The following is a 9998-nucleotide window of genomic DNA, read 5'->3' as shown; positions in this document are numbered from 1 at the left end:
GGCCCCAGCAGTGTGTATCCAAGGTTGACCCAATAGAAGATTGTATGTAGCTGATATGTCGAGCACTTGGAATTCAACATCGAACCAAGTTGGTCCCATCTGCAGGTAAATGTTAATCTCCCCAATCATGGTCCTTTGAGACCCATCAGAGGCTTTCACATTCATAGTTCCTGCCCGTATCTCGTGGAAATCCTTGCCCAATCTTTTCAGAGTGGTCAAAAGAAAAATGTTAATGCTTGAACCCCCATCTATTAAGACCCTGGCAATGAATTTGCCCTCAAACTGTACCGTGATGTGCAGTGCCCGATTGTGACTTAACCCTTTAGGCAGTAATTCATCCTCGTGGAAGGTGATCTTATGACTCTCCAACACTTGCCCTACCATGTTGTCCATTTTTCCGCAGGTGATATTGTTGGGAACATAACCTTAACTTAAAACCTTCATCAAAACATTCTTATGCACTTCTGAATTTTGCAATAGTGACATGATGGATATTTGGCCAGGGGTCTTGTTTAAATGATCGATGACAGAGTATTCCCTCTCACGTACTTTCCTCCAAAGATCATCCGGTCCTATTTCAATGACAGGTTATTTAGTAGCAACCTCCTTCATTGATCCTCCAAATTTTCGGGTGTATAGATCCTTCCTGGTATGGTCATTCCTTGTGCGGCATCATATTCTTCCATCTTTACTTTTCCCTTTCGCTTAGCTTCGGCAATTTAATCCTAAGGTATGTCATTGGAGTTGAAAGGACGTGTGGTTGCTACTGTCACTATGATAGATGTGGCCACTTTTACCTCAAATGAAACAGGTGTGGATAGAGGTGGAGCTACCTGATCGGAGCCAACCCTGCACCACTACAAAGTAGCGAGAGTGGTCGAAGCAGCTTTTATCTGAGATGGTCGGGATCGAATTCCATAGGGAGCTAGAAATGGGAATTGGGTTCCTATCTAAATTGGAGATGCGTAATTGCTCTTAATTGCACTTCTAATCATAGTTGGTCTTTTGATTACTTTTAATTTTATGCTAATAAGATGCTAAATTAAGCAAAGAGTAAGGTACTTGAAAGGTTATCTAAATAATAAAAAGGCACTAGGGAAGTGACTTTCTGCTAGGTGGATACTTGACGGGTTCTCGAGTCTAAGGCTAGGTTGTCATGTTGAGGATTAAGATATAACCAATGCACTAAACTTCTCACTCTATACCTCTCGGTAGTTTGAGTGATTTTTCCCTAATTGACTTTCTCAAGACCAATTGGGTATGATAATTTGTGCAAGCAATTTAGGTTCAAGTCAGATATTACTATCTCTAGGTTTAACCCTTTAATTGGGGATATCAATCTCTTAAATACGCCCCAATTCCTTGTAGGACTATTTTTCCTAGACTCAAGTTCTCTTTCTTAAGAAGAACCCAAGTCAAACTGGCAAAAATTAGTATTTGCAACCACTAATTCTACATGGAAAATACAAATTAGTCCAAATATCAAACACCCATAGACATTCAAGCCTTAAAACTCAAGACCCATCAAATACCCACATTAGGGTTGAGCCACAACCCTAGCTAATGGGTCTATCTACTCATGATAATAGAAGAAAACAAAGAAATAGATGAAGAAAACCCATAAGATTTAATTACAAGTTAATACTTGAAGATTCAATGATAAAACTACTCTAAAATTACTTAAAATGGTTGAGAACTACTGTTCATGAGCGCAGCTGAAAGTTAGAATACAACTGATGACCTAAAAATGGGAAAAGAAACTATTTATACTAGGCCAAATTTTTTGGACAAAAATACCCATGCGGGGGTAGTGCGGTCCGCACAAAAACGAGTGCGGACACAGTGAGGATTTTGGCTTGGTATCTCTGCTCTCTGAACTTGGCCATCGCGGGCAGCATAAAATGCACCACGACCGCGGTGGCTTCTTCTGCGGTCAACACAAAAACGACCGTAGACCATATTGGAAATGAATCTCCCAACTCCAACTCTCTCAACTCCATCATTGCGAACCGCACAATATCGAGCGCGGCCGCGGTGAGTCCGTTGCGGTCCGCACAAATTGCTTTGCGGCCGCATTGCTTGAGTTTCTGAAATAAGCACCTCTCTGAATCTCCTCATTGCGGACCGCACTAAATGGAGTGCGACCGCATTGGACCTGTTGCACTATGCTTGGACTTGTTCTTGGTACTTGTGCATGTTTCACTCCTTTTTGAGATGGTTTTGACTAATTGTCACCTTTTTTACCAAACCCTGCAAACAAGTACAACATGTAAGCCTTTGGGACTATTTTGTATACATTTTTAATTAAAACTCAAGAAAGAAGGAGTGTAAAATGAACCATAATCCCTAGTTATCAACTACCCCAATTGGGACTAACAATTGCCCTCAATTCAAATGAATCATTAACAACCTTCACTCTTTTAAGCACCATGGTTTTAGTGCGACACAAGAGTATCAAGAGTTGACTCAGCTCATCAAAGAAACTCTTTCTACCACTTTGGTCATTGTGGAACCTAAACTCATACTCCTTAACTCTCCCTAAGAAAACCTCACTTTTAGATTGTAGCACGCAGAACGAGGATAGTGGAAATACACTCATCTCTCTCAAAGAAAAGTCACACGTCCGGCTCTAAGAACCATAAGCTTGCCCCTTATGTGAGTCACCACTAATGTAAGCTTCATTCAACTCAAGATCATATAGGGCTTTTATGGAGATATAGTTAAGGCTTTTGGTTCAGGGTAGGAAATGTTTGGTCTAAGTAGGTTCCATCTTCCCTTTATGCTTCATTTTGGCACATATTCGCTTGACTTTTTAAGTAATTTAACTTCTTTCTAAGGGGTTAGAGAGACATACTGTCACTCTTTCTTGTTCATTTCAAACCTTTTTCTCCATTCTCAACTTTCCACACCTTTCATCTCTTTACTTTTATTGAATCCCTTCATTCTTTTCTACATTGATCATTCTTTTTGTCTTTTTGATTTTCTTTCTTTTTCATTGCCTTTCCTTTTCTTCATTTTATACCTTTTACCACTTTGTTGCATTCCTCGTCTCTCCCCCCTAAACTTATGATTTTTCCTTGTGCTAAGGAAAGATCGGGTGCCAAGAGAGGGTGTTTTTAGAATGGGTAAGTGCTTGTATCATGGTTTTTGAAAGAAAAAGGTTTATGGCTCAAAAGGGCTGACTAGGGATATTATTATTGGTAGGCTATGGAAGTGTTCAAGATATCATTCGGATCAAGGAGAGCCTATAATCACATCTCAAGTCAAATTACACTTAGGATTTCACCTAGACAAATATTCAGGGCAAGTTCTAGACTAATGGCTCGAGACTTGGACTTGCAGTTCAAATTCTCAGCACATGAGCTATGGGATTGCTAAAGATACAGAGTCGTGGGCCCGAAACAACCTTAGCTAAGATTTGAGTAACATAATGGTCCCGAAAAATCACTTGATGATTATCGGCCAGCAACAAGAATCTCAAGGTCACCACTTTTACCTTCCTATATACAACAATTTGTTTTTAACCATAGGATCAAAGGCAAATGTATTAGGCCCAAGTGAAGCTTGCCTAAGGCACCATTACTCACTAGCTACTATTTACACATAAAGCAAAAAGAAAATAGACTCAAACCCTTAAGAAGGTTGTCATGCAATCCATTATCGGGAAGAGCCACCCGGTTCACACAAAATTTCACTTTTGGAAAGAACTGTGGCATTAAGAAAACTAAAGGCTTATTGCAAAAACTCAAAATAAGAAGCTAGGAACATAAAATAAAAGCTATGAAAAGAAAAATACGGAAAGTAAAATGAGTATATACAAGAGGGGATTCAGTTGAATATACATAAGGGAAAATGAATATATACATTAGAACATAACTTTATATACAGACCAAACTAAAAATTACAAAAAGTGCAATAAAATGATAAAATTATGTACAATCCGAAGGTAAAAGGAAAGCATAAAGAAAAGGTAATGTCGTACATACAGTCATCCAAATAAGGATACCCCCTCAAATGAAAGCAGGCATTGTCCCCAATGCTAACTAACTAAAATAAGCACAAGAAAAGAAAGAGAGAAAAAGAAACTCCCTATTAGCCCTCCGTCTGCATAGGATCCTGAGTTTAGGTCCCTAGGTCCTCTGTCTGCTCAAGAACCTATGACTGGCTCCTTGTAATCTGTATCTCCACTAGGACCTAGGCCTGGACTGAGTCCTGGGCCAGTACTGGAATCTGGGGCTGGCTAGAGGAACCTCCCTATAGGTGAACTCTATAACAACATTGCTAGTACGTGGTATCACCCTCTTCCTCTTGGGTGGGCTCTCTATCTCCTGCTCTGGCTGGGGATGGGTTGCTGGAGCCGGGTCATGCAATAATAGATCCAGAGGTAAGTGATCAGCCTTAAAACTCTCTACCTCTACCCTTAACTCCTTCACCGACTCCTTTGAAGCACGAGTCTTTCTCATTTTCTTAACCTCCTTAGCAAACTCCTTCAATGCCTTTCCATGAGAATCAACAACATCCATGATCAATTTTTGGCTCTCTAAGAGCTTCTTCTAGTTGTCTAGAAGCTCCTTGAGAGTTTCCTCCATTGACTATGGGACTTGTGGCAGAGGAGGTGCAGAATGGGATACCACCAAAGTAGACAGTACAAACAGCTTGGAAGTGGTTGTCTGAATCTAGTTGTTGATACTAGGAAGGGTCTGGCTCAGGAGGTGGGCAGTCAAAGGATATGTTGCGGATGATGGGATCTCCGGAACTGTAGAAGTGGAGGGTCCTAGGTCCATGTATGGAGTGGCAGAGGAAGGTTGACTAGGAGCCACTACTACTACTAGCTCTTCAGACTGGCCAGTTGAAGTACTGGCTTTGCCCTTAGGGTCCTTGGGTTGTTAGGACCCTTGGTGTTGTACCAGGAGAACGGTGCCTCTGCTTTCACTTTCACATCAAATCTCCGCTTCTCCACATCTAGGTCCTCAAAGTATATGGTTAGGAAATTGTGCAAAGGGTAGGATCTATCACCTTCATTCACAACCCGTGTAATCACCCTCGACATCACATTCCCGATGTTGATCGAGTACCCCTCCATGATCGATGCCACCAATATAGCCTAGGAGATAGGAAGGGAGTTGTCGTGAGTGGTGGGGTCTAGCTGGCTACAAACAAATGTTTCCCACCTTTTTGATTCAAAGTTCAATGTTCTCCTCATAATTTTTACCCCTGCTGTCAACCATGTTGGAGGGGTACTTGGGATTGCCAAGTACTCAGCTAGCTACGGACGGGAATCCTTCCCCAAAGCTATCTTGTCTAAGTACAAGGTCTCATCCTCCTCCGGGAAGCCCAGGTAATCATTTATTGCCTTTCCATCAAACTTCACCTACAGATTTTGCACCTTAGTCACTGTGGTACCCTTTTTGATGTAGGCAACAATGGTGTAGAATTCCTTGACTAAGTGCTCATTGGCATCCTTCACGTGTCCTATGAAGTAATCCCAGCCTGCTCTCTCTATGAACTGCCTCAACACATTGGGGTTGTGAGGCAAAAGGTCCTTTGTGATAAATTTCCACTCAGGTATTAAATTTCTCTCAGGCCACCATTCTATGAATTTATGGTAGCCCACCTCACTCACAAACCTATCCTACCATTCCTCTAGGTTCCTGGTTCTCTCTACCCCTCCTACTTGGGGCTCACCCCCTCCTACCTCTTCTCATTCTTCTTTTACTGAAACCTCATCGGATAGTGAAGCTGTAGGTGAAGTAGAATAGTCATTGTCACTGCCTGCAGCTGAGACCATAGACGACTCAGAAGATATGTGAACTAATGATTGGGCAGTAAGAGAGTCCGAAGGTGTATCCCTCAATTTTTTCCTCTTCGGCCAGTTAGGAACATATTCTAGCACAGAGTATGAGTCGGACGCCTCATAAGAAGGCTCATACTCACTCCTGGATTGGTCAATAGCTCTATTAGCAACCTTCATAATTCTTCTGGTGTTTTTTGATGTTTTGCCGGGCTTGCGGGGTCAATCTAATCATGCCTTGTCCCCTACCCTGGGAGGACATTGCTTTTCCTTTTTGTTTATCGCCTCTGCCTCATGATTTCACCATGATCTACAAAGAACATTCAGTTGAGCTTTATTAGTATTAGCAGAATCAGTGAAACATTGTAGATTAATATTGTAGACCATCAAAATTGCAGACCGCGGACCGCAAAAAATAAAGTGAGGCCCCAAAGAAGATACCGCAGACCACACAAAATGCACTGCGGTCCATACTGAGGTGGGGATCAGACTACCCACTCTCTAATTCTAGGCATCGCAGACCACACAAAATGTGTTGCGGTCCACATTGAGGCACCGCGGACTGCACAAAATCCATCATGACCGCTAAAATACATTGCGGCAGCGGTGGAAAACTTCAGAGACTCCTCATTTTGTATCAAATAACTCTACTATCCACATTGAATTTTTGCCCCCGCACTAAGGCCACTGCGGCCGCACAAAATGCAATGCGGCCTCAGTGCAGAAAACTTCTAACTCCATTTACAGAGGTAGGGGGAGGAAGCCTTGAAATCACATCAATTTTTGCTTTGTCCACCTCTATACCATGCTTTGAAATTTTATGCCCAAGAACTATGCCCTCCTCAACCATGAAGTGCCATTTCTCCCAATTAAGAAAAAGATTGGTTTCTTCACAACGGGTCAACACTCTATCAATATTTTTCAAATATTCATCAAACAAATCACCTACCACACTAAAGTCGCCCATGAACACATCCAAGATATCTTCCACCATATCGCTGCAAATGGCCATCATACATCGCTAGAATGTAGCCAGTGCATTACACAATCCTAAAAGGCATCAGAGAAAAGGTAAAAGTGCCATATGGACAAGTAAATATGGTCTTCTCCTGATCTTCCGAAGCAATAAAGATTTGGTTGTATCCAGAATACCTATCTAGGAAATAGTAGAAGGTACGCCCAGCAAGTCGATCTAACATCTGATCAAGATAGGGCAATGAAAAGTGATCCTTGCGGGTAACTTTATTCAACTTGCGGTAGTCCATGCATACCCTCCACCCAGTGACGGTCCTGGTAGGAATTAACTCATTTTTTGAATCTGTAACCACGCTCATGCCACCCTTCTTTAATACACACTGCATCGGCGAAGTCCAAGAGCTATTAGAGATGGGGTACACAACCCAGGAATCTAACAAATTGATCACCTCCTTTTTCACAACTTCTTGCATTGCCTTGTTCAACCTTCTTTGATGTTCCATGGAGGGCTTTGCATCATATTCCAAAATAATCTTGTGTATACAGAATGCGGGGCTTATTCCCCGAATATCAGCTAAGGTCCATTCAATTGCCTTCTTCCACTTTTGAAGCACCGCCAATGTGGCATCAACCTGCGTGTTAGTAAGACAAGAAGAAAGAATAACTGGCAAAGTTCAACTAGGGCCTAAGAACTCATACCTGAGGTATGGAGGCAACAGTTTCAACTTTAACACTGGAGGTTCCTCAATTGAAGGTTTTGTTGGTGGAGTCTTCCTATTCTCAAGATCCAAAGAGAGTTTCCTAGGCTCATAAGAGTAAGATCCCATTCTATGTAAAGCACTCGTGCACTCCACTCGGGCTTCATCCTTATTTACATCAAGATTCAACAATACTGCCTCTAGGGGGTCCTCTACATTAATCATTTCACCGGTATCATCAACTATCACTGTTGTGACAAGGTCTACAAAGGAGCACACCTCGGAACCGTTGGGATGCTTCATTGACTTGCACACATGAAAGACCACTTTCTCATCACACACCCGGAAGGTGAGTTCCCCTACTTCCACATGAACTATGGCCTTCTCAATAGCAAGGAAAGGTCTTCCCAATATGATTGGAACTTCATACTCTACCTCATAATCCAAGATCACAAAATCAGCTGGCAAGATAAATTTGTCCACCCGAACAAGAACGTCATCAATAATACCCAACGGTCTCTTCATAGTTCTATCCGCCATTTGTAATCACATGGAAGTTGGCCTCGGTTGCCCAATACCTAAAGTCTTGAAAACTTAGTTGGGCATCTAGTTGATACTTACCCCCAAATCACATAGAGCTTTTGCAAAGTCTGCACTCCCAATGGTGTAATGAATGGTGAAAGCATCAGGATCTTCTAGCTTCGGGGCATAGAGTGCACTATTGCACTCACTTAGTAGGTCATCTTGATAGTTTCACAATCCATGGATCTTTTATTTGTGACTAATTCCTTCATGAATTTAGCATAGCCCAGCATTTGTTTTAGAGCCTCCACCAAAGGCACATTAATGGCTAAGCTCTTCATCATGTCAGTAAACGTTTTAAACTGATTCTCATTTTTCTGCTTTGTGAGCCTTTAAGGATAAGGTAGAGGTGGCCTTGGCAAAGGAGCCTTGTCTTTAGGAACAACCATTTTCGGCATGTCAATTACGTGTTCCCTAGACGGGTTCACGTTATTTTGAGTCTCTACCTCTATATCTTGAATATCAATCCTCACCTCCTCATTCATGTTCTCATCATTCACATTTTCACCTACCAAAAGAATCCCATCTTCTTTCAACTCAACTTCATCACTCAAAATTTCTTTTTTCCTGGAGGCATTCACATCACCGCCTCATCCACTTTTTGTAGTTACTGCCCTTTGGGTTAACTACCGTATCACTTGGTAGAACCCCCTTAGGGCGAGTATTCAACGAATGTGAGATTTGGCCTAATTGAACATCCAAGTTTCGGATTGAAGTATTGTGGGAAGCCAACTGAGCATCAGAGTCCGCATTCTTTTTCATCATCTGTTTGAACATCATTTCAATTCTCCCCATTTCATCGTTGGAAGAACTAGGACCTTGGGATAGAAATGGGGGTGGATTGTTTGGTTGTTGATACTTTGGTGGCTTTTGAAAGCCTTGTCTCCGATTTCCTTGATTGCTATTGTTCCAACCACCCTGATTGTTGTTACCACCTTAATTGTTGTTTTTGCCATTCCAATTATCCTGATTGTTCTAGTTATTGTTCTGATTTCCCCAATTGGAATTTTGGTTGTTGTCCCCCCAATTACTATTCCCTTGTTGTTGTTGATTGCCCCAATTTCCTTGGGGTCTCCATTGTTGTTGGTTTGAAGAATTGCCCCTTTGGCCTTGATAGTTATTTACGTATTGCACCTCTTCATTCTGCCCATCATAACCATCATATTAGAATCCACCACAATCATTTTCATATTGATCCGAACTCCCTTGGTTCTGTTGACCTCTTTGTCTTCTTTTGTTCACTAGCATGTTGACACTCTCCATATCATTTACTTGGCACGGATTTTGAACCTGTTGTAACTATGCCTTAGCTAGCTGGTGCATTGTTGTTGTCATCTCTACTATAGCATGCCCATGGTCGTGTAGCTATTTGTTCAAGTGAGTGACCATGGGGTCACTCTAGGGTACATTGTCTCTACTTTGCCAAGCGGAGGACATGTCAGCCATCTCATCAAAAATGTCACAAGCCGCATCATAAGACAGCTTCATGAAATTACCCCTAGCAAGTTGGTTCACTATACACTGATTTATTGTGTTAATGCCCGGGTAGAAAGTCTGTTGGATCATTGCCTCAGTCATATCATTTTTTGGGACATTCCTTTACCATGGTTCTATATGGCTCCCAAATCTCATGTAACGGTTTGGTAGGCTCCTGCTTGAAAGCTAAGATCTCATCTCTCAATGCTGCCTTGTGCCCCGGTGAGAAAAACTTTGCAATGAACTTATCTAGCAATTCATCCCACATAGTGATGGAATGGTTGGGAAGTCGCTCAAGCCAATCTAATGCCTTCCCTCTAAGTGAGAAAGGGAATAGTCTCAATTGAAATGCATCCTCGGACACATTTTGATCCCCCAACAGGTATCCACAAAACCCTTGAGATGTTTGTAAGCATTCTAATTGGCAGCACCCGTGAAATACCCTCACTGCTCCAATAATGTCTGCATTACATTCG

This window comes from Nicotiana sylvestris, chromosome 1 (assembly GCF_000393655.2).
Source record: "Nicotiana sylvestris chromosome 1, ASM39365v2, whole genome shotgun sequence".
NCBI lineage: Eukaryota > Viridiplantae > Streptophyta > Magnoliopsida > Solanales > Solanaceae > Nicotiana > Nicotiana sylvestris.
The sequence above is the reverse complement of the archived record's forward strand: the minus strand, read 5'-3'. Positions refer to the sequence as shown.